A 23,246-nucleotide genomic window follows, 5' to 3' on the forward strand; every position below is an offset into this window, starting at 1 on the left:
CATTGGTTATTTGTCTATCATATTTTAAGAAAGTTGCAAAATATTTGTACAGCATCAGGTTGAAAGCAATTTGTTTACAACATATATATATACTCATATATATATATATATATATATATATATATATATATATAGTGAGAGAGAGAGAGAGAGAGAGAGAGAGAGAGAGAGAGAGTGAGCCTGGTATTGATTAGTAAAATTAATTTAATTTATTTATATTCTCTTTCACAACCCTATTTTCTCTGTATTATGATTCAGCTGTGGCCTGGAAAGAGCATTTTCCTGACTGTTTTAGGAACAGAAATACTGTTCAACAGTTGTTAATCTACTTAGCCTTCACACTGCACCTTAGACAATCCACATGCAGCCTGTAACACTTCCCAAGGCCCACCTAACGATCACTTAAAACATTTCACAAAAGTTTGGGGCTTATCCTGATATATTTTTCTCACTTCTGCGGTTTGTAAATCTTGGATTTGGTGTGCTTTGACATTTGGAAACGCAGTAGATTGAGGCGGAGGAGGCGCGGTTTTCTGCCCTTTAACGCCTCAGATGATGTCATACAAGTTCAGCAAAGTGTTCTTTCCATTTTATGAGCAGGAAATCCTGCAGTCTTCACCCTTAGGAGGCTCTAAAATCAAATAAGGCCAACTCAGTGGAGCTCACCTAAAGCAAACAGACGTTTATTTGAAATCTTCCCTCCGCAAAAGTCATCGCTGGTGGTTGTGGAAGTCATTATTTCCCTGCACCTGGGGCTCAGAAGAGGTGCAGTGATACCTGATATCCGAGCTTTGTCATTGTCGTTTGTGTTGAAGTTTTATCTCCTCCTCTCCCTTAAAGAACAGTTTTAGAAACTTGTTCACACACAGGCATGCACTAAGGCGCCCAATACATTTCATTTAGTCACAAAGAAAAATGACAGCCTCGTGTCACCTGATTTAGTAAAACTGTTTTCAGTTAATGCGTAAGGCTTTAGGAGCTGGAATCCCTACATGGCTGCAGATTTCCATTTAGTGCGTGTCTTACAGCTTTATGAAAACAGGACAAATATTTTGGGTGGGTCTGGGAGGAAGCTAGGCAAGTCAACAGCAAAGAATCGTTTAATTAATCAGTATGCCATCAACATCCCGTAGTAGGGACACATCCTTCCAATACTCTAGAGCTCGCTGGGGCTGGACTCGCACTTTGGTCAGTATCTATCCTTAGTAGATGCCAACATCAAGACGATGCCATTGCTAAATGTTCAGAAGAGCTCTCCACTGTCTGGTAATCTCAACTAATCACACCATCACCGTCGCCGTCAATTTGCTATCAACTGTGATTTTTGTTGCCTAAGGTACCTTTCTGAATGAGTGAAGTAAAGAGCCTTCTTATGAAATTTAAATCAGGAAGCAGAACATTTACCAGACAGTCTTCAGCCCTGAAAACACATACACATGAGAGCATCGTGCATGGTATTAGACAGGTGCAGAGACAAATCCCTGAAGGATACGTCACCTATTCAGCAGAAAATAGGTGTTCTACCCAGGACTCTTCAGTTTGCTGTGGTAACACACAGGAGTGGTACACAGCAGCCCTAGTGGCCTAATATCTACCTCACGTATTGCCATTACCAGAGCCTGTCCAGCACACAGCTTTCAAGGAGGAGGGGCAGATCTACAGATGCTAATCCTGTCTTCATGTTTCCCATGTTCAACATGAAAGCTGACACGTGCAGTGTTTCTGTAACTAGCTGAGATGTCCTAAGTATCTCTAAGGTTTCATTATCATATATACACCTATATATGTATATATGTATACATATACATATATGTATGTACATCTATATAGACGTATATGTCTTATATGTCTGACAGTGAGATGGATATAACTTTTAGGAATGAGCTTCATTTGCTACTTAAGGAAGACAGATTCCGTGATCAGAGAGAGGACTCCAGTTCAGAATGAGAGCGTTGTTCATTCTTTTCCTTAACAGGGCATACACATCACTCTGGCAAAGATCCAGGGACAGACCATGTGCGTGCATACACACACACACACACACACACACACACACACACACACACACACACACACACTCATTTGTCCTCAGGAACTCAATCAACACAGCTAAGTATGAACTCAGTGGATGCTCTATCCTTCTGTCTCAGTGTAGCTTAATTTCTAGAGAAGAAAGCTGGACAACGAGCACAACACATGGATACAGCCTTTCTAGTGAAGGGTGCGAGTAGCAAGTAAAGAACAGTAAAAAGTAAATCACTGAGGAGGGAAACTCCTGAGATTGGGATACGTGGTTCCTACATTATACACGGTGGTCAGGAGGTCTCCCTTGTGTGATACCCAGGAAGAGGAGAGATGGAGCCATATGGAAAAAACTTTAATAAAGGGAAATAGAAATCAAAGGCCCAAGCAAACTTGTTTAATTGCTTTTATATGACTATGATGAAGTATCATGACCAAGCTTGAGATGACAGAGGGACAATTGGCTGTGAGGGTAGGGTAGAGGCATGGTGGCTCGGGCAGAGTCTGAGACCTCACTCGCTAAACTGTCAGCAGGAAGCTGAGAGACAGAGAGTGAACTGGGAATGGCAAAATGTTTAAACTCTCACAGCCCAGCCGCAGTGACACACTTCCTCCAGGAAGGCCACAAATCCTAAGCCTCCCCGAACAGTAGCACCAACTGAAGACCAGGCCTTTAAATGCCCCAAGCTACACTGTAGGAGACATTTTTCAGTCACCTCACCTCAAGGCTTGTGGTAGGGAGCTCAATAAATAGTAAAGAGGGAGGCAGTTGCTCCTGCTGAGGGCTTGAGTAGAAGAAGGTGAGGCAAGGTGAGAGGGTGCCGTCTGGAGTGGCCTTATACCTTGGCTCTGAGATGCAGTTGCTGGAGCTGAGCATGGCCTTGTGATGCTCCATGCAAGAACACCCTGGCTGTGGCATGGGTGTGGCAAGGGAGGAGCAAAGCATTCAGCTTGGAAGCCAGTTGAAAGGGGGAGGTGGCTTCTTTGTGATTAGCTAGAGATGGGGCGGGGCATCGTTTGTGAGGATAATGTCTAAGCGACACTGAGGCTAGGTCTATGTATCTGTGTGCCTTACCTCAGAGCTGTCAAACAATTTGCAGTGTAGTATTTTTTTCCTCCTGCCTTTTAAAAAAAAACAGGATAGGATAAGGCCTGCTGAGTCATAGCTGCTGGCCTTTCTTGGAATGATCAGCATAGATGCCCTCTCTGAAGTTCTCAGGATTGTGCTGGCTCCAACGCAGAGCATACGAGTCTCTAGACAAGGCTTTACAGACCAACTTACGACCGACTCAGAAGCAGGGGTGGTTGTGTATCTAATCAGTGCGTATGTGGAGATTTTAGTACGTGATTTATTGCCCCAGTAGAACAGAACCCATCTATTTTATGAACACGCATATGGGCTGTATTAAACATGCAGATCTTTACAAAATGATAGACTCACAGCCTCCCTTAGAGCTTACATGGATAGCGAATGATTTTTTTCTTGAAGATGCTGTAGACCATGTGTCATCGTTATGGTGACCCTACTGTGTTAGGGAATCTCTATAGAATGTTAATGACACCCACACCTCACCATGTACTGTGTTAGGGATCTCTATAGAATGTTATTGACACCCACACCTTACCATGACCTATTGCTACTTTCCCCAAGAAAAATATTCGACTGGGTTTAAGATTCCCCCACTGTAGTTAAGAACATCTCCTCAGAGGACCAGTCCTTGAAATTTGTTCGTTCTTCTCTCTCCTCTCTCTCTCTCTCTCTCTCTCTCTCTCTCTCTCTCTCTCTCTCTCTCTCTCTCTCTCTGTGTGTGGGGGATAAAACAAACAAACAAAAGTACCCACGGCACTTGTCCTCTAATTAAAAAAATATATATTTTTTTAATTTTATTTTTGAGGGAATGAATTTAAACACTGTACCTATTTTAAGAGTTTAAGGGCTTCCTGACAGAGTACCACAGAGGACTGAGCTTCTGTTTTTTATTTTCCTGTTCATTTTTCCCCTAGAGCAAGCCAAGGTTGAAATAAATCATAAATAGCCCTTAGCAAGTCAGAAGCAGGTCTCAAATCCAGCCTCCACCAGAAATAATTTACAGGATAGCCTCCAAGAAATATAGCGTTCTCCATCTAACTTCTAACAAAGACGTGTTTGCCTCTGCCCGCTGCAGGGAGGAAGCTGCTTTTCATTGCTCTTTCATTGTGTTTTGGTTTTGTAGGACTTGTCATTAAATCTCAAAAGTCCGGGCTGGTGGGAGAGTCAGAAATACCTAAAACTTTAGTAATACTACATGTCTCATTGCAACACAAGGGAAAAACAATCAATCAACGGTTTTAGACTTTCGGGTGTTTATAATTTAGCTGTGCTAATTGAAACCACTTATACCTTCCCCCTAAGACCAAGAAGTAACATGCACCCAAGCCTGAGTTGAGTGTTCACCCCGTGAATGTCATAAAACAGAAGCAAGAGGGATTGTAAAATTTATTTAAGCTGATATTAAAAGTGGAAAGGAGATGCCACATGTCCATGTGCATGGTAACTGAAAGTTGAAACACCTTGGCCAGTGTATAAAAATAAGGGGTGGGGGGAGGAAGATAGTGTGGTTGGGAAGGGGGAACACCCTTATAGAAGAAGGGGAGGGGGATGGGATAGAGGACTTATGGCTGGGAAACCAGGAAAGGGAATAACATTTGAAATGTAAATAAAAAGAATAAGCATTTAGCATATTAATTAGCTTCCCCTTGGCAAGACTTACACAAAACAAAAGGAAACCTTTGTACTTGGTGTCCTTGTGAAAAATGTGATAGACAGATGCAGAGTATCTGTGAGAATTTAAGCTTATCATATTTCCCTCACAGTTAAATAATAGAGTTATGAGGTATGCAAAATCCTCTCAAACACACACACAGACAAACATGCACAGGCACATACATAGTGACACACACACATATCCGCACGCTTACAAAACAGGAATATAACTTATTAGATACCAGTCACACTTTTGAACAGCTTCATGGTTTGCAAGGTTGCCTCAGAGAAGTCTCCCCGGCTTACTGTGTGGAGCACTGAGTGCTTTTCTATGTGAAAGAGGAAAAACTGTCTTGCTTATCCATCCCATCATGGCGTCTTTCTCAGAGTGGGGCCTCAGTAAACATTTCATGATGGAATAAATGAGGATTCTCAAGGCCCATAGCCATCTGTATGGAGAAGCTTCTGAGGGGATGAGACCCATTCCCCTCTTCTGTCTGTAAGAGAGATTTAATAGAAGCAGGGCCACCATGCAATGGCAAGAATGTCCTCCCCGTTTCCAGCACGTGTTCTTAGAGTCATTTGTTTTCAGACTAATATCAGTTCTGTTTCCATAAGTATTTCTAAGGAGGGGACGAAATGGAGAAAGCCAAAAAAAAAAAATGATAACAATAAAGTTAAAATTAAAAGTATAGCTCTTATCTACATTAACTATTGTTATATAAGTTTATAAAGCTTATACTCAGTATGAATTTCAATTTTGGAATTTGTATGTGTGTGCGAATTGTAGGCATCTGGTCACTTGCGTGGGGTTCCACGTGCACGAAAATATTGTGTTCATGTATGTGGAAGCGTGAGGTTGTTGTTGGGAGCTGTGGCTTTCTCTCTACATTATTATTCAAGGCAAGGTGCTCTCAGTTGAACTCAGAGCTCATAAAGCAGGTAGTCTGGCTTGTCAGCTTGAGCCAGTGGTCCTCTGTCTCTACCTTCCACGTGCTGGGATTATAGGTGGGCAGCCATGCCTTATCTGATACTTATGAGGGATCTGGAGGTCTGAACTTGGATCCTTACACTTGTACAGTAAGCACTTTAACACCTGAGCCATCTCTTCTGCCCAAATTTGACATGTACTCTAACCCACCTCTGTGCCTCCTTCATAACTTCTACATGAGGTGCTCCTTCAACATGAGTGAAATAGCAAACCAAAGAGTGGGCTAACGCCACACTTTCATGGGAGCTGTTAATGAACCAATGCCGAAAGGTGCCAGTTTGGATATGAAGCATCATGGATCGAGAGGCCGTTAGGAGGATTATCTGTGTGTTCCAGTAGATCGTAGAGCAGAGGGGAAATAGGACAGAGAACATGAAGAATTCCATACTCCGAACTCTTAGCTCACTTGGGATGTATCTCTTACCAGCTTCTTCTTCTCCACTTGTCAGCCATCTTTCATAGACATGCAAGAAATATCTAAAATAGTTTTAAACCACTGACTACATAGGAAGAAAATAATAACCAACCTTTTAGAGAAGTACCCTTAGTAAGAGTCAGGCTATGGAAATGATTTTAATTCGAACCCTAATCTAGATGAAGTATGAAAACATTTTTATGACTTGAGCATGAAAGGCAGTACATTAGTGTGTCCATGCAGAGTTGGCTCCTATGGGTGCCTATTACTGGTCTTCTGTGCCTGCTATTTTCTTAACTCCGTCTGCTTAAATCTTGAAGGCCAGTGACTTGTCATATATTGTAACTTGTACGTTCAGGCTCTGTGACACATCTTCCCTTCCTACAACTGCAGATCCTTAGCCTGAGATGTCATACTGTCTCTAGGTGAGGCTCTGGTCTCAGACAGCCAAGTCCTTTGCCTCTGTAGTCATCAGTAAAGATGTCAGACCAAATGTAATTTCTCTGTACTTCTGCTGGATTGTTGGCTATTCACCATCTTGATCGAACGCCCAACTTTGTTTGAACACTGTCATGATCCTATCTCTCTAGGTATAAGGAGCACAAGACTCCTCAGGTCAACAGTACTCAAAGAAAGGTGTGGGCTTTCCATACTTCATGACTTTGCTCATGGAATTCTTCATCTCTGGATTCCCCTTCTGATAATCTCTACCATTGACTCAAGATGGCGTCAACCATCATTCCTTCCGGGGCAATTCACTGTGTTCTCCTCACTTAGAACTCCATCTTTCCCACCAGAGTTTTGGTACCTCATTCTGTAATTGGTTTCTGCTCTTTATTTTCTGCCCTGAGTTCCAGCCATATGTAATTACTTTTTGTCTTTTGTTTTGTGAGACCGTGTCTCAGTCTAGCTAGCTACTGTTGGCCTCAATTCCTAATTCTCCTGCTTCAACCCTTTCCAATTCTACAATTCTTTACAGTTCTACAATTACAGGCACATACTACATGGCTGTCTTCTTCCTGAATAATCAATCTCCTGTTGGGATAAGTTCTGGTGGTTTTATTTAATATCAATTTATTTTAGTTCATGCTATGTATGTGTGTGTGCCTGAGTGTATATTTGCATACCACATGTGTACGTAAGTCCTCAGGGAGCAGAATTGCTGTCTGATGCCCTGGAACTGGAGTTGCAGAAGGTCATGAGTCACCATGTGAGTGTCGGGAAGTCCATCAAACAGTGCTGAGTCTAGCAGGAGGGAGGAGAAGAGAATGAAATATAATATGACTAAGAGTAGCAATGTGAAATACAATGTGAAAGGCTTCCCCCCCCCCTCACAACACTTCAGCCAATCTTACAACCAAAGTAAACATAATTGAGCACGGGTTTTTGCCAGGGAGTAACTGAAGAATCGTTGTCACCATCTTCATAAGAATGGTAGTTTCACAAGAGACATTAAAACTGGTAAACTGGGCTAAATTGATGATCTGGTTCATACAGGTGAGAAATGACAGGGTCCAGTGTCACTAGGACCACATGTCCTGGTTCCTCCTTCTCTGTCCTGGAATGTGACTGTCTTTTACATTCAGACGCATCTGTTGACCAATACTTTGTAAGGCTGCTTTAATTTTCATATCTGTCAAACTTTAATTAGGGTTGACAGTTTAGAATCACATGTAATACAATCTTAATAGTTCAGGCAGAAGCAACTCAGCACTTTGTAATTTCAACACCCATGTTTATTAAATCGAATCATTTTTCTAAATTGTGCTAGCCTACTAGGAACAAGAAGTCTTCCTTCAAGCATGATTATGAAACGAGGCCGCAGGTTGAGAAGTCATCAGAGTTATTGTAATTCCTTGAGCTGTCTTGCAGAATAAAATGAGATTAGCATTGCTGTTGATTGGGTTATTTTATTTTATAAAACAAACATGAAGCAAATCTACGTTTCACCTCGCTGATTATAACAGCGCTCAGCCTTATTTGGAAAGCAAACAGCGAGAGCAAATTGAACCTTCCAAGTTAGTTATTCAACAAGGTAACCATGGACACATGCACTACACCAAGAGTCTAGCTATAAGACGAAGATTTCATACACCACCTGTATAAATGATATCTAAGTGCCAATGCGCTCTTTGTGTTTGAAGACACTCACTTACACATACAAAGGATTGCCTTGGATTCGTTAAAGGTATCAGTGAAAGGTTGTGTTTAAGGTGAATATTTGCATATCACTTTTTCCCCCATTGACTTCTTAAGTGCGCCACAACAGTGGAAAATGAAAATTGTCTTCCCTGATGTGTGAAGTAAACGTACCAGGATCCCACTTTTCCTTTGAGATGCCATTGGATCTGTAGAAGCGAAGTACGAAGCAGTATGGACATGGGGCTAACTCCATTTCATACACAGACCTTGGGAGTAATGTCGTGAAATGCCGTGTCCCACATGGGAGCTTCTCAGTGGACTCATTTGTCAGCTCCTGCTTCTCAGTCGTCAACAGCTGCTGCCATAAGCAACATGAGACAGAAACATGGTCAAATCATTTCAATTTTTACAGGGTCTTCACCTTACTAGCAGCTCGGTCTATACGGTATGAGTTTTTATAGGATGAGCACAGCACTTTCAGGAATGTACACCCTGCGTTCAGTCCCGTACCACATCAACTGGGAGGAAACTGCATCCCTCTCCATGCTATATCTAATTTCAGATTTAGGTTCAGAGCACTTTTATGCACAATTCATATACATTTGCTAATTTCAGGTAGCTGGTATAGTCTGTAAAGATTACAAAGTAATATCCACCTATATACGACAATCAGATATTTAACTAAAAATATATAGAAAGCAAATTTAGTTTGGATTCTTTTTTCCCTACCATACTACTCGGTCTTGGAAATGAATATTGAAACCCTCAGGCAGTATGACTTGCCTGTGAATTCTAGTTCCTCACCTCCTTCCTGCAGGACATAAGCTGTTGACTAAGGCCCTGGTCTGTGTTTAGTTAGCAGTGTTCATTGTATATTAAGTAAAGACATATAATGCATTCTATACTAACAAAAGGCGTATCATTAGCCAAGGATTATATCACCTACCTGTGTCCAGTAGAGGCCGCAAATACAAACTATTACTTCTGTCATCTGTATCTGTGCCACCTGAGACACACACAGCATCCTTTGCGTGACATAGGCTCCCATGTGTGACATAGGCTCCCATGTGTGACACAGGCTCCCATTTGTGACATAGCATCCTATGTGTGACATACCATTCTATATGTAACATACCATCCTATGTCCCTCTTCAGTGTACATGACCTTCTCGTTACTATGGTTACTATTGTGCTGTGTATTTATCTTATTCCTACTTAATACATAAACCTTTGTCTATGATTCAGAATTGCCTTCATGGGAAGAAGTTTTTCTGAAGTGAAATTCATATATCAGTGCTAATTATTAGCTAACTCTTGTGTGTGTATGTATACACACACACACACACACACATACACACACACAAAGGTCTTTCAAAGTACATTGGGTTCTATTCTCACAAGTAACATATGAGATAGTCTTACTAATAGTCAGCGGCTTTCTTTCCTTTTTATCATGTAATTTTTAACCTTTAAGAGAATGATGGGAAAATATTGGCGGAAGGAAATGAGTGGTGGTAGCCTGGGAGAACTGGTGGTCTATTGCACATTGGAGGACTCTAGGTGCCATGCATTATATAGTTCAAGAACCTAGAAAATCCATCACAAGTAATGAAATACCTGAGGAGATAAATAGGATTGCCCTTATTTGAGTATTACACAGTATGTATGCATAATTGAAACAGTACATGGTACTCCAAAATGTGTAAAATCTGTGTCAACTAAAACATTAAAATTAAATTTTAATGATTCTAGAATTAAATATTAACTTTATGAAACTAACACTCCTATCAGTGTAGCGAGTGGGATTAACATTATAGATAATGTTTTCATGTACTCACTTCCAAATTAGCTGTATATGAAAATTTGAGCCCACAATGCATGGCTGATTAGAACCCCGTGATGAATAGCAGTGAGCTCTCATTTTCAAAATACGAAGGCATTTCAAGTGAAACCAAGGGTCGCTGCCATTAAGTGCTTTTGCTTCCCCAATCTACCCACCTACCTAGTGTTATTTAGTAATTCCTTCAATAGCATAGGTCTGTAACTTAGTACCAGCATTTACTAGTTTGGTAGACTCCCTGGATACTTGGTTCTTCAAGATCTCTCATCGTTGTTGTTGTCACCACCACCACTACCACCACCACCACCATCACCATCATCATCACCACCACCACCACCACCACCACCATCATCATCACCACCACCACCACCACCACCACCATCATCATCATCATCATCATCATCATCAGAATTTCTAGGTTAAGTAGCCATGCTAGAGAGTTGATTGTAGCTCTGATTTCTTCCTGCCTTTCACTTCACTGTTGGGAAGGCATCTCCGTTCTGTCTGGAACATCTTTCCAGGCAGCCCACATGCTCCCTGTGAGGTGGCAGCCTCCTTCTGTCTTCCTGCTTTGTCTCTACTTCATGCCGTCCCAGGTTGCCGAGAACTCTCCTGCCATTCTCTTCGCTTCTAGTAGCACTGCTGGGTGCTTTCTGCTACAGGAATAATGAGGACCATGTGGTGGGTGCCCAGCGTCTGTTTGTACACCCTGAAGAGCAATTCTATGCCTGCTTTCGGTCTTTGTTTTTTTCTTACCGTGATGTGAAACTTGCTTTCATTCTTTGGCAGCTGCACTGTGGTTATGGCCACAAGTATAAACCATCATCTGCACCATTTTATTTTTATCCCAGTCCCCACGTCCACAAACTGGTACTCCAAGAAGGTACCACGAACTTTTGCTGCAGCTTCATGAATTCTTGAATGTTTTACTTTGAGAAATGTAAAGTCTATGGCACACAGTGGCTCTTTCTCTCTTCTTGTGTTCATCTCCCACTGACCCAGCACCATTTAGGACGCAGCGAACCTATACACACATAGCAGGGTGTGGGCCAAGCAAATTGTTGGCCTTGATCACTTTTGTTTTCCTTTCAATGGGACAGTCCTTATTCTCTGTTCTGGTCTTAATTCTCTGTATCAAACTATCTCCCATTCAGTGAAAACAGAAATAGAAAGATGAAGCGTAAGATAGTTTTACCTGTTAAGTATTTGACAAGCTTCAGTTGAAGCAGCTGGATCTTGCCGTCTAGCTTCTATACCCTTTTCTGTTTGCTAGTGTATATGACTTTGGTCTGCTCCCACCTTAAGTCCCTGCCCCTCTTCAGCCCTAGGGACCTTGTCCTATACATCTTTCTTCCATGCGTGACCCTTATGAGCATTTGGGCATGGGTTGGGATCTAGAGGCAGATGCTTTCTATTGACTTGATCTGAGATGTTAGGGATGCCTCATCTGCATGTGGAAGGACTTTGGATGATGTCCCTAGGTGAGTGATTGTCACAGTCCTCTCAACGGGGTGTTATGGTCATGTGTTCCAGAAAAGGAACCTGGTCAGGAGTAGATTTAAATGCCTACCATTCTCAACTATGAGCAAATTCTTGAATCTGCTCCACCTTATCAAGTTTTCTGTCTGGTGGCACGGTCTACTGCCCCCACACCTTACCTCTCCCATGACATGGTAATTCTGTATAGATTTCTTTCACTTATGTATATTTTACTATAGTACGTTTCAAATGATCCTTAGTTTTAGTGGTTCATTCCTGAATTCACTCCTTCACTCTCTCTTCTTTCCATCTATGTATCTCTATGTGTCTATTCTATTTCTTCTCCTTTAAGAGATCCTTCCCATCCCCCTAATCCCTTACTCTATACACAACCTCTGTGGTTATAAGGATGTAGCCTGCTTATTGAATGCTAAAGCATGTGTTTTGATAGGGACAACTATAAGATGAATGGAACCCGTCTTTCAAGTGTAAAAGGCTTCTTGGTAACCCAGCCACAGAAATGTAGACTAGAGATGGAACAGAAATGTAAATATGGACTCTAGGATAATAGCCATTAAATTGAATTTGGACAGAAGAGCATTCAAGTAGATCTCTTGACGAACTGAAAGGTGAACAGTTAAAAGTAGATAGACGTTTATTTGAATTGCTTGACAAAGGAGTCTGAAGTCCATGTAGCTCAAAGCTGACCTCGATGGGGTGGGTGGCAGATGCTGCGTGAGGTTCTTTTCCCTCTGTTAAACAGTTTTACAATTTTAAACATAATAGAAAGCACATCACTGGCATGCATTTGAGTGTATACTCTTTTAGAGTGTAATTGTCAAGGGTGTGCATTTCTCCTTTCATAAAACAAACTAAAATTAATACATCCTACCAACTGTGGTGACTTCTTGCCCACCCACCCACTGAGAGAGGTCTAAAACACAAACAGACCCTGGAACAGTACTGTGCTTCCAAGTATTTGTGTGTAACTGGAGGAGCCCTTTCAAAGCCAGGAAGTTCATAATCATTAAAGGATTTTTTTTTGTCCTCTTCCTTCCTTTGACTCGTCTGTGGATATCTGCCAGATAAACACAGTTGTGGCTCTTTTGGCAAAAGTTGTAAATATGCCTTAAGAATAAAGGGGCAATTTAGCTGAAATTTTCAAAGGAAAATTGACTCCCTAAAGAGAGGGCCCACTAAGTGTTTTTCTTTAGAGTCTTTAGAGAGAAATTAAGTCTCCTGGCTTTGTAATGTGCGGGGAATATAATCAAGGCTCATCCCCCAGAGAAAGCAAAAAGGTTTTCAAGCTTCTGTCTCTCTCCTGCCAGCAACCCCAGTGACCAGCTGTTTGCAGCATCCACGGCTGAGGGTGTTCACGCATCCACTGTTCACTTAAAGTTCTACATTTTTCAGACGAGATGCTTCTGAGTTTTTCCTTCTAACTTTTTTTTTTTTTTTTAAGTAAAGCCTCTCGGGCAATAAAACCCAGTATAGCATGGTTCTCAACCTGTGGGTTGTAACACTTTGGGAGTGGAAAGATTCTTTCACAGAGGTCATCTAAGACCACCGCAGAGCACAGATATTTATATTATGATTGATAACAGTAGCAAAATTACAGTCATGAAACAACAACAAAGGTAAATTTATGACTGGGGTTCACCAACAATGGGGAAAACCGTATTAAAGGGTCGCCGTGTCCTTAGGAAGGTTGAGAACCACTGCAGTGTAGACTAGGGAAACAATCTCACAGAGCTAGAGGACCTCACACAGGTAGCCACACTGAGCAGTCAGCTCCCTTTGCTCTCAGCGTCTCTGAAGACAGACAAAAGCATCAGGACATCCTGGCCTCTCTATAGACAGACTATGTGCTTCATGTTTACCCAATGCCAGTGCAATGAAATGTTCTCTCAGAAGTTTCTCTTCATTGTGTAAAATTATCTTCGAGCCATTTGCCATGACTTTGCTTGGTAATCTTGACTGTTTAAATAAAGTAGCAACACAGTATAAGCTTCTTTATAAAGTAATTCAATGTGGCCAATAACCTGACTGCTAATAGATCAATCCTAAAAAAAAAAAAAATTTCTAGATTTTCCCACACCTACATTATTTTGCTTACATTTCAACCGTATGAAATAAATGCCTTCCATTAAGGCCTCATTTATCATCCTTTATGAATGACTGAGTCATTGATTTTCACAACACGCCTTCAGAAACTCACTCCCTCAAAATAAATATATCGAATTATATCATTTTTACAAACAGAAAAGCTCTGTCTGGATAGATTCATAATCAACCACGAGAAGTTTCAAATTGCATTCTACAGCTTAGTGATATGGAACCTCTAAGCCTCAAGCTTCTCACCTGTAGAAGGAAGATAATGTTGATAATATTTATTTAAGTAATATACAAGGCATGCTTTGCGGTATCATACACCATATATTTTCAAGTAAATGTTATAACTGAATAGCCCTGGATGGCTTCTAGACTCCACACCTGGTTGGAAGCTGCCTCTCCCGTGACTGAGATGAGATGATGGGAAAGAAGCCTATTTCAGGTCCGTTTGTAGACAGTTTGATACTTGAAAGTCTCTACATCAAAATATGTGGAAAGCCGGGGGAAACAGAGTTGAGGCAAATGTAGTTCATTGACTTTGGAGAACCATTACCACGTAAGTGCTGGCCAGAGCCTGTAAGTGGGCATTCTGCTCAGTAAATATTTATTGTGCATCTAGTTCATATTAGAGATGAGAACGGAAAGGCCATTAGCACCGATTGTTGAGCCCACAAGGAGAAAATAACCTTTTTAAGAAACTCTCAAATGAAGACAGATGTTAGAACGGAGTGTGTGAAAAATCTGTTTTAAAACAAGTACAGAGGGGTGTGGGGGTCGCAGAAGCCTGCCCTAGTGGTTGAAAAAAGCGCCACACCATCGACTCTGGGTAAGAATGGCCAGCAATAGACGTGCCTTTGTGTGAAGCGCTAGTGGATGTGAGCTGACCCTAAAATCACTCTGCACAGGGGTGACTGACAAACAGGCTGTGCATATCCAACGATGGGGCCACCTAATCAGTCTAGAAATACAGGCAACTGTCACCATAATTATATCAAAAGCGCCTACCACATCGAAGAGATTAAAGTATCGCCTAAGCGTACCCAAGGTGAAAGGCTTACACACTGAAAATGTTAGAGCACCAGTTAAATAAAGAAGAACACACACAGACCGTGTTGCAGGATCTTGCCCATCACAAAGCTGATGAGTTTAATTTAAAGTTCAATCAAGGTATTTTAAACATTTTAAACATAGGTTGGCATTTAACAACGGGCTGGCATGATCCAACTCAATGGCTTTTAAAAAGTTTTTTTTATGATCCATAATTATGTGTATGGATGGGAGGAAGAGTGTGCATAACAACACAGAGGCCCATGGAGGTCAGAGGTCGTGGATCCCTTGGAGTTGGAGTTACAGACAGTTGTGAACAGCTTGGTGTGGATGCTGGGACCCAAAACTCAGGTCCCGTAAAGAGCTGTAAGATGATTTAACTCGATGACCCACCTCTCAGGTCCCCTATCTTCTGTTTTCAAATATTACTTTGGGGCTTGACAGACGGAATCGTGGTCAAGCACGCTTGCTGCTCTGGAAGAGGACTTGGGTTCAGTTCCCATCACTCACGTTGTGTCTACCAACCTTCTGCCATTCCAGTTCCAGAGGATGTAACAGCCCTGGTGTCCTCACATCACACAAGCAGGGTACACGTAAGACAAACGTAAAAAGGAATGGCTTTAAAAAACCGTAAATATTCCCTTGGCTTCTATCCGGATACTAGTTCTATAAAGATATAAAAAGGCAGGTAGCAGTAAGTGGTTCTGGTAATCCCCACGAAAGTAATGGTTATTTGGTGAGTTGGTAGGGAAACGTTTTTGAAATAAAGCAGACACTTCGAATAGGTAGTCTAGTTGAAGAATCGGTGTAAGGGAAATCAAAAAGATTGCTTCCCTCTTATAAAGGTTAAAAATTTTGGTTGTGAGCCTATCCTTTAACGGCTGAGCCATCTCTCATATACTTAAATTGGAACAATACAGAGAGGATTAGTGTGGTCCCTGTGCAAGAATGACAGGCAAATTCGTGAAGCTTCCATAGGTAAAAAGGGGGGGGGTTAATATGACACAAATTAACCTGGGAAGGGAGTCTCAGTGAGGAATTATCCAGATTACATTGGCCTGGGGGTATGAGAGTTTATCTTGATTGCCTTAATTGTGCTTAATTGACCTGCTGAGGTGGGTGGACCCATCCCCCCCCCCCCAAGCAGAGCAGTGGATCCTGTGTTTTATAAAAGGAGAGATGGTGAGCTAAGCGCTACTGGGTGTTCATTCCTTTCTGTCTTGACGTGCTGCCTTGTTTTCCCCACAGTGATGGACTGTATATAACCTGGAACTAAGAACCCGACAGCCCTTTGGGCGCTAGGCTGCCTTTGTCAGGGTGAAATGAACCTAAGACACATTTTAAAAATCTGAGCTACTGGGTGGAGAATACATCACCTACTAAGGTTAGGACTGTGGTGAGGGAGAAGGGTACGGCAGAACTAGGATGTTAAGCACTAGGGAATATTAAGTCTGAGACACTTTATGAACATTCGTGTACAGATACCAGACAAGACGTTGTTTTGGTCCAGAACTCAGAGAGGAATCAGTTCCAAATGTGCTACCCCTAGAGGGACTCGATGGTATTCAAAAAAGAAATGGTTAGAGACAAATTCTTTCAAACAAGCTAGAGGTGCACTTGAACCACTCACGTGGTATCTATGGATCTAAGTATGTGTAAAAGGGAGGCTATCAGTCAGTGTATCAATCGGTATCCCATCATTTGACCATTGTTAGGTTCAATTCAGTTCCAGGCTCACAGAATAGTTATGGAAAAGGTAAGATAAATTTTAAGAAAAGAAACCCCACACTGTATAGTTAAAAGAACCAAAGCTCTTCAATGATGGGATTTGAGCAGCACACAGAAAAGGAGTTAAAGGTCACAAAAGGCCAAATACAGCCTAGTGGCTTGGACTTTTAAAAGGGACCTTAGATTAAGCTCATTTAGGTCTTTTATTCCCACTTTCCCTGGTCTCCCCTTCCCTGGATATCTCCCTTTTACTTTCCAAGTGTTTCTCAAGCTGCTGAGAACTGCATTAAGAACGCAGGGTGGTGACCAACCCCATCCAGTTGTCCCCTGTGTCCTTATCCTCTCCACAGCGTTTGGTTTCTGTGCTGCTGTCCCTCTGTGTCCTGCTGTCCTAACACCACACTGCCCTTCTAATCGTAGAGCAGCTCTTCCTGGACTCAGCCTTGGGTCTCTGGGCTGCAGAGAGCTTCCCTGTAGCTCTCCATGTCATGAGTGGGCAGCCACCAAGGCTGGAGGAGGCCCCAGCGTGCACACCTTCACCATCCTCTTAGGGGCTGGAAGATGCTAGCCCTATACTTGGATTGCTGTTGCTGTAGAATAGACCAGTTCATTCTCTGTCTTTCTTGTTTGAGCTTCGAGGGTTAACACAATCCTTTCTGCACTGTATCACCCGGGAATCTCTGAGTCTCCAATCCATGAAGAGTTGCTGTTTTTACTTTGAAGCTTGTCTGTGAATCTTTTTCCAGTATATATTTTTCTCACATACTCAGGCTTTGGTGCTCAATGAGGATCTGTGTGGCTCTCAAGGCACAAACATCCTTCCCTTTGGGGCTTAGTTTCCCCCGCACTTTATAATTCTCTCTGTGAGGCCTAGGTTTAGTCCATTGCCCATTGAATGACTATTCCGTGTTTTAAAAGTGAAGGAGTTCATCTTTGTCAAGTCCGGCGGTAGCACGGCAGAGGGAACTGAAAGACAGAAGCAGTGCTAGAACCCATGGTTAAGGGGCAAAGCTGTTGGAATGTTGAGGCCAAGGTCTTTCCTGAACACAAGATGTTGCTATTAAATATGAATTGCTCAAAGCTAAGAATAAGAGACCCCAGTATTAACTCTAGTATGTAAGCCTTTCACTGTTTTGAAATTTTCCTACATACAAACATCACCACGAACTTACGTGAGCCCTTCGTGTTATAACTTTATATATTGGGTAGTTAGAGATTAAACTTGCAATCTCTTTCTCCTAAGTACCAGAGATTATGGGAATCCCCTATGATGATATTAAATTTACATTTTGTAAATTTTTCATTTCTCTTACCACACTCAATTCAGCTTTGGACCTAAAAATTTAAAAATGGCTTCCGCGTCTCCGGTGACACGACGCTGTTTTCCTCTCGGCAGATGAAAGCCGCAATGGTACAGTTAAGTCAGGAAACAAACTTTTTTTTTTTTTCCAAGACAGTGAGCAAGAAATAAATGGAACGCTGTCTCCCGTTAGGTGCTCACGGTGTAAATGTGGGCGCAGGGTGGTGTGACTGACTCCAGGGAATGCTGGGCCACCAGAGAGAACCACGCGGAATTTTAAACAATGTCTGAAGCAAGAGCCAATGGGAAGGTTGTAGGCACCAACGAGACAGCAAGGTTGATGAACTGCACATGGGTCTGTCTAACTGGGGACTGGGTTGGAAGAGGCAGGAAGGGAGATGGGTCAAATAAGGAAAAACGTTGTATGTCGGATGAGAAATTTGGACTTTATACTTCAATGTGTAGGAAGACGATTCCACGTCGGAAAAGAATTGATGGAGGTCAAACTGGCATTCCAGAGATTGGCTCCTCCTTTTTTCGTAGACAAAGTTGAAAGGACAAAAACCAAAGAAGACAGATACACAAGGGGCCACTTTTAGAATCAATCTGTGATACCCACAGAAATTGAGATGAGTATAATGATGGAGATGGAAAGAGGTGGGCTAAATTAAATGAATAGATGACTGCTAAAGATACGCAAAAATTATTTATGTTGACGACCAATTTTCCCCCTACACCATAGCTAGTTATGAGCCATTTTTTTCCTTATAGGCAGCCGCTAACACAGTCGCTCCGAAAAAGCTGACATTCGGTGTGATTTGTCTCCTTTGATAAATGTTCAGGGAGTCAGGACATCACATGTCGAAACTGATGAGTGGCAGAGCAGCAGGGACACGGTCTCATTTGTCACTCTGCAGCTGCCAGCATCTGGTACCCGTTCACCTCTGCGATGTGTGTCTATTGTCCCAAGACTCCTCTGCTCCCATCCAGATAACTTCCAGCACAAAGTGAGCTATCCGAAGGCTGATCTGCTTGAGCTGCAGGCTAAACAGACAACACTCGGTCGGTTGTTTTCACAAGCGAAGGCTTCCAATCACTTTCCACGGGGAAAGGGTGAACCTGACCGATTCTCCAAGTGCGTTGAGCGAAAGTTCTGTGAAACAGAAAGGGTCTTGAGATCGCAGGGAAGTGGTTTTAGTGCTTCTAAAATCCCGAAATGTTCATTACCTCATGCATGGAAGGTGTCTGAGGATAAGAAGCCATTTTCTTCTTTCTTTTCTTTTCTTATTTACTTTTTTTTTTTATTTTTAATGACAGGATTTACTTCTGAACAATAGAGCGGCTGTTATCTTTAAATTCAATACACAGGAAAGCACTCAAGCTCCTTCTGCTTTCGTGAAGGGAAGAAGCAAAGCCTCAGAGGACTGCCCTTGCTGAAGTACAACGTTTTTCCTTTCTAAAGGAATTATGCTTACTAAGGAGGAGAGGGACACAGTGCTGGCAGAACCTGTGGGGGACAGAGTTGCAATGGAAATAGTGTCACAGCTGGGTGTCAGGTCTACCTACTGTGTGCTCATTAACTAAACTTCCACTCACAGTAGAAGCTGAAAACATCCTCCAATGGTTTCTTTAATTGAGAATCTTGGAACACTTAGATGAATTCTAATTAGGACAGGCCTGCACCCATTGCTTTTCTCTGCTAAATCATCCTTCCCCGTGTTGGTCCCTGTAGGAAGCCATATTCTTGAAGATTAAATTGATTTTTTTTTTCTTGGAAAGCAAACCAGTTCTTTGAAGCTATACTTTGAGCACACAGCAGCGGACTGGAAGGTTTCCTCTTTCATAGCTTTTCAGTGATTGTTAGAACCTGGTAATGTTCCCAAGGCCCTGGCCTTCATCTGCTGCCAACATTTGCCTTGTGTATGGTCTAAACCAAAAGTTTCACTGAGGTTTGAAGTCTCTCCTCGAATACACCCTTCACCTCCTCCTGCAGAGATTACTCGGCGACCTAACAGACTCAGTGTTAGAAAACATTTTCTGGTACTCCAGTTGGCTTTTGCCGTGTTGACTTTCCTCCAGGTTTGCTCTGGTAGCTATTACAGAAGCGATTTGCAGAGAGTCTGTGCTGGAGCCCTGAGAGCTCAGAGAGAGAGGCTTCCTGGGGTGCTGGATGCCAGTGCCTTGCCAAGCTGAAAAAGCCTGTTCTTTTAGGCTGGTATATAGTCAAGCATGTGTTTCTCTGTGTGTGTCTGTGTGTGTGTGTGTGTGTGTGTGTGTGTGTCTGTCTGTGTCTGTGTCTGTGTCTGTGTGTGTCTGTGTGTCTGTGTCTGTGTGTGTCTGTGTCTGTATGAGTGTGTCTCCTGTGTGTGTGTGTGTGTGTGTGTGTGTGTGTGTCTGTCTGTCTGTGTCTGTGTCTGTATGTGTCTGTGTGTCTTTGTATGTCTGTGTGTCTGTGTGTGTGTGTGTGTCTGTGTCTGTGTGTCTGTGTCTGTGTATATCTGTGTCTGTGTGTGGGTGTGTGTGTCTGTGTGTGTGTGTGTCTGTGTCTGTATGTGTGTCTGTATATGTGTCTGTGTGTCTGTGTATGTCTGTGTCTGTGTGTGTGTCTAAGTGTGTGTGTGTCCTGTATGTGTGTCTGTGTGTGTATGTGTCTGTGTGTGTGTCTCTAAGTGTGTGTGTGTCTGTGTATGTCTGTGTGTGTGTCTGTGTGTGTGTGTCTGTGTCTGTGTCTGTATGTGTGTGTGTCTGTGTATGTCTGTGTATGTGTCTGTGTCTGTGTCTGTGTGTGTGTATTATATGCATGTACACGCTCATGTCTACATTTGTGTGCGGCAGAGAGGGGAAGAGAGATAGAAAGATGAGCTCCCATGCGTGTAATGCACGCTGTGTGTTTTTCATCTTTGTTTTGGGGAGTGTGGGGGGTTGTCCCCTCTTCAAACTTGCTTCCTGGCCCTAAGCTTTTCCACACAAAGCATTCTTGTCCTAGAGTAGACACTGAGTTCAGCTTGCAGAGTGGGAATGGGAGGTGAGCGACTCCTTTCGAATTACCATGCATCCATCGTGCACCTTCTTTTGTTTTTAAAATCAGTGTCGCGAGGAGGTCTCCATTGAGGGTCACTTAATGTTTGTTCCTAGGGAGTTTTGTTGGGTTTGTGGATCTTTGTAAAACATCTGTACACCAGATAAGCTACAAAGAATTAGCACTCACTAGTCCACGGAAGGACACAAATAGTGACTACCCAGTTTCCTTAGGAGATACCTATGGCAGAGACATAAGATCAGAGCATTTTCTGACTCTATAATCTGTGTTTGGGGGAGGATTTCCTCAAGTCACCCCCGAAGGCCCTTCAGAATATTCTATAACTCTTCATTGAGAACCTCTCACACATGATTTCGGAATTCCTATACAATCTGATGCTTTCCTTCTTTTCCTTCTGAACTCCATGTCCCTTTCTTTACCTCTGCTTGTTTCTGAGCTGCTCAGATCACTGTACGCAAACACACAGAGTTCCAACAGCTACCTCAGCAAAGGAGGGGACCTTTGCCTAATGGAGCTACCCGCCTATAAGGATCCAGACTTGGTCTTTGTGTTTTCATTTGTTCTCTGGTATATTTTTTTCCCTTTTTCTTTTGAGACAGGGTCTCTCTATATAGCCCTGGCTGACCTGGAACTTGCTGTGTGGACCAGGCTGGCCTTGAACTCAGATCCTACTGCCTCTGCCCTCTGAGTGCTAGAATTAAAGGTGCCACCGTGCCTGCATCTCTATTATACTTTAAAGAACAATGGCCTATGTCTCTGGTTGTAGGTCTGAAATAGTCTAAGTAGGCAGTCCTGTCCTCCTACGTCAAACCAAGGCAGAAAGAATATTTGTAGCTAATCCCCAGTTTCATAAGAAGCCTTACCCCTTACCTTTGTTCATAGAGGTAATCACTGGATTATGTGTTTACCATCGTCTTTCTTCGTCTTTTTTGTCTTGCCCTGTCTGTGACTCTCGGCAATATGTTCTTCACCATTCCATACATACAAGCATGCTGAATGTATGTATCTGCCACCTGTTTCTTTCCAACCTCAAAACTGGAAACCCGCTTCCTAGTTTATCCCAGCGATTGTAGCCGTCACCTGTATTCAGAACTGTGTACATTTCTGGGGGGAGGGGAGGCAGTTTAAGTATGCAGCCGGCATGGTGGAGACCTGTGCATGGTCTCTTGGGAATAGACTGATAGCATGTCAGGAGAGACAGAGGAAACACACAGGATCCAACTTACCAGGCAGGAAGTACCAGAGCCATTCTGACTCAGCAACGTTGGGTTGATCCAGCACTGTGGACTTGCAGACAGTTGTACTCTGCAGACTTAATGCTCCCTGTTGGTTTGAATGCCACCTCACACTGTAATCTGAAATATTCATCTCCTTAGTAACAGATGATGCTGGGCATTTTCCTCTATGTTGATTGGGTCTGTTCTGCTTCCTTCCCCTTATAATTTCACACTAAGTCTTTTGTTCTTCTCTATATTATTTTTTTCACTTAAAAGATTTCATTCCTTTTCCCTTTACAATTGTTGTACTTTTAATTAACATATATTGGCTGTACAAAGTAATGAGCTTCACTACGGCATGTTCATATGTGCATATATATGTATATACATATAATTACATATTCACATATAATACTTTGGTAACTTTCAATGTACCTTCGTGTGTGTGTGTGTATGACATGATAATATGATATTACATATGACAATATATGATAATATATGATATATTATTCCTAGTGGTACTTCTTGTTCCAAAGTTGATTTTGTTTGAGAACATAGCTATAGCCAGATTGATCTCAATACCCCATGACTTGTCTTTGTCTTATAATGTTCCCCATTTGTGTGGTTGAGATGCATTTCTTAGCTTTCCTCTTGCTTGTGTCTGTCTCTCGTGTCCTTTAGTCGAGCTGGCATATTTTGTTTTTCTGTCAGGAGTTTGCATTTCTCTGTCGCCAGCCTAACTACTTATGTTTGAATTGGCTGCATATGCTGTTTTTTCCTTTTCTGTGTTCCTTATTTCCTCCTTTCTATCTTTTTGTGAATGGATTATTTTTCCCATATTGTTTTTTGCTAAGAGAAAATATGCATGCTTCTAATATGCATGCTTCTTTTCTTTTAGTGGTATATTAGAAATTTTAATTGGCTATTTTTTTCCTTTTTTTTTTATTAACTTGAGTATTTCTTATTTACATTTTGAATGTTATTCCCTTTCCCAGTTTCCAGGCAAACATCCCCTAATCCCTCCCTCCCTTCCTTATGGGTGTTCCCTCCCCATCCTCCCCCATTGCCGCCCTCCCCCAACAATCACGTTCACTGGGGTTCAGTCTTAGCAGGACCAAGGGCTTCCCCTTCCACTGGTGATCTTACTAGGATATTCATTGCTACCTATGA

At 42.2% G+C, this 23,246-nt stretch overlaps 1 protein-coding gene and 1 pseudogene across 1 annotated transcript in view; both read left to right on the top strand.

The window, feature by feature from the left end:
• The window catches only part of Pdzrn4 (PDZ domain containing ring finger 4), a 345,252-nt gene that overhangs the window by 275,892 nt on the left and 46,114 nt on the right, over positions 1-23,246 (top strand).
• On the top strand, positions 15,675-15,774 carry LOC116890385 (annotated as a pseudogene).

This window comes from Rattus rattus, chromosome 1, assembly GCF_011064425.1.
Source record: "Rattus rattus isolate New Zealand chromosome 1, Rrattus_CSIRO_v1, whole genome shotgun sequence".
Taxonomy (NCBI): Eukaryota; Metazoa; Chordata; class Mammalia; order Rodentia; family Muridae; genus Rattus; species Rattus rattus.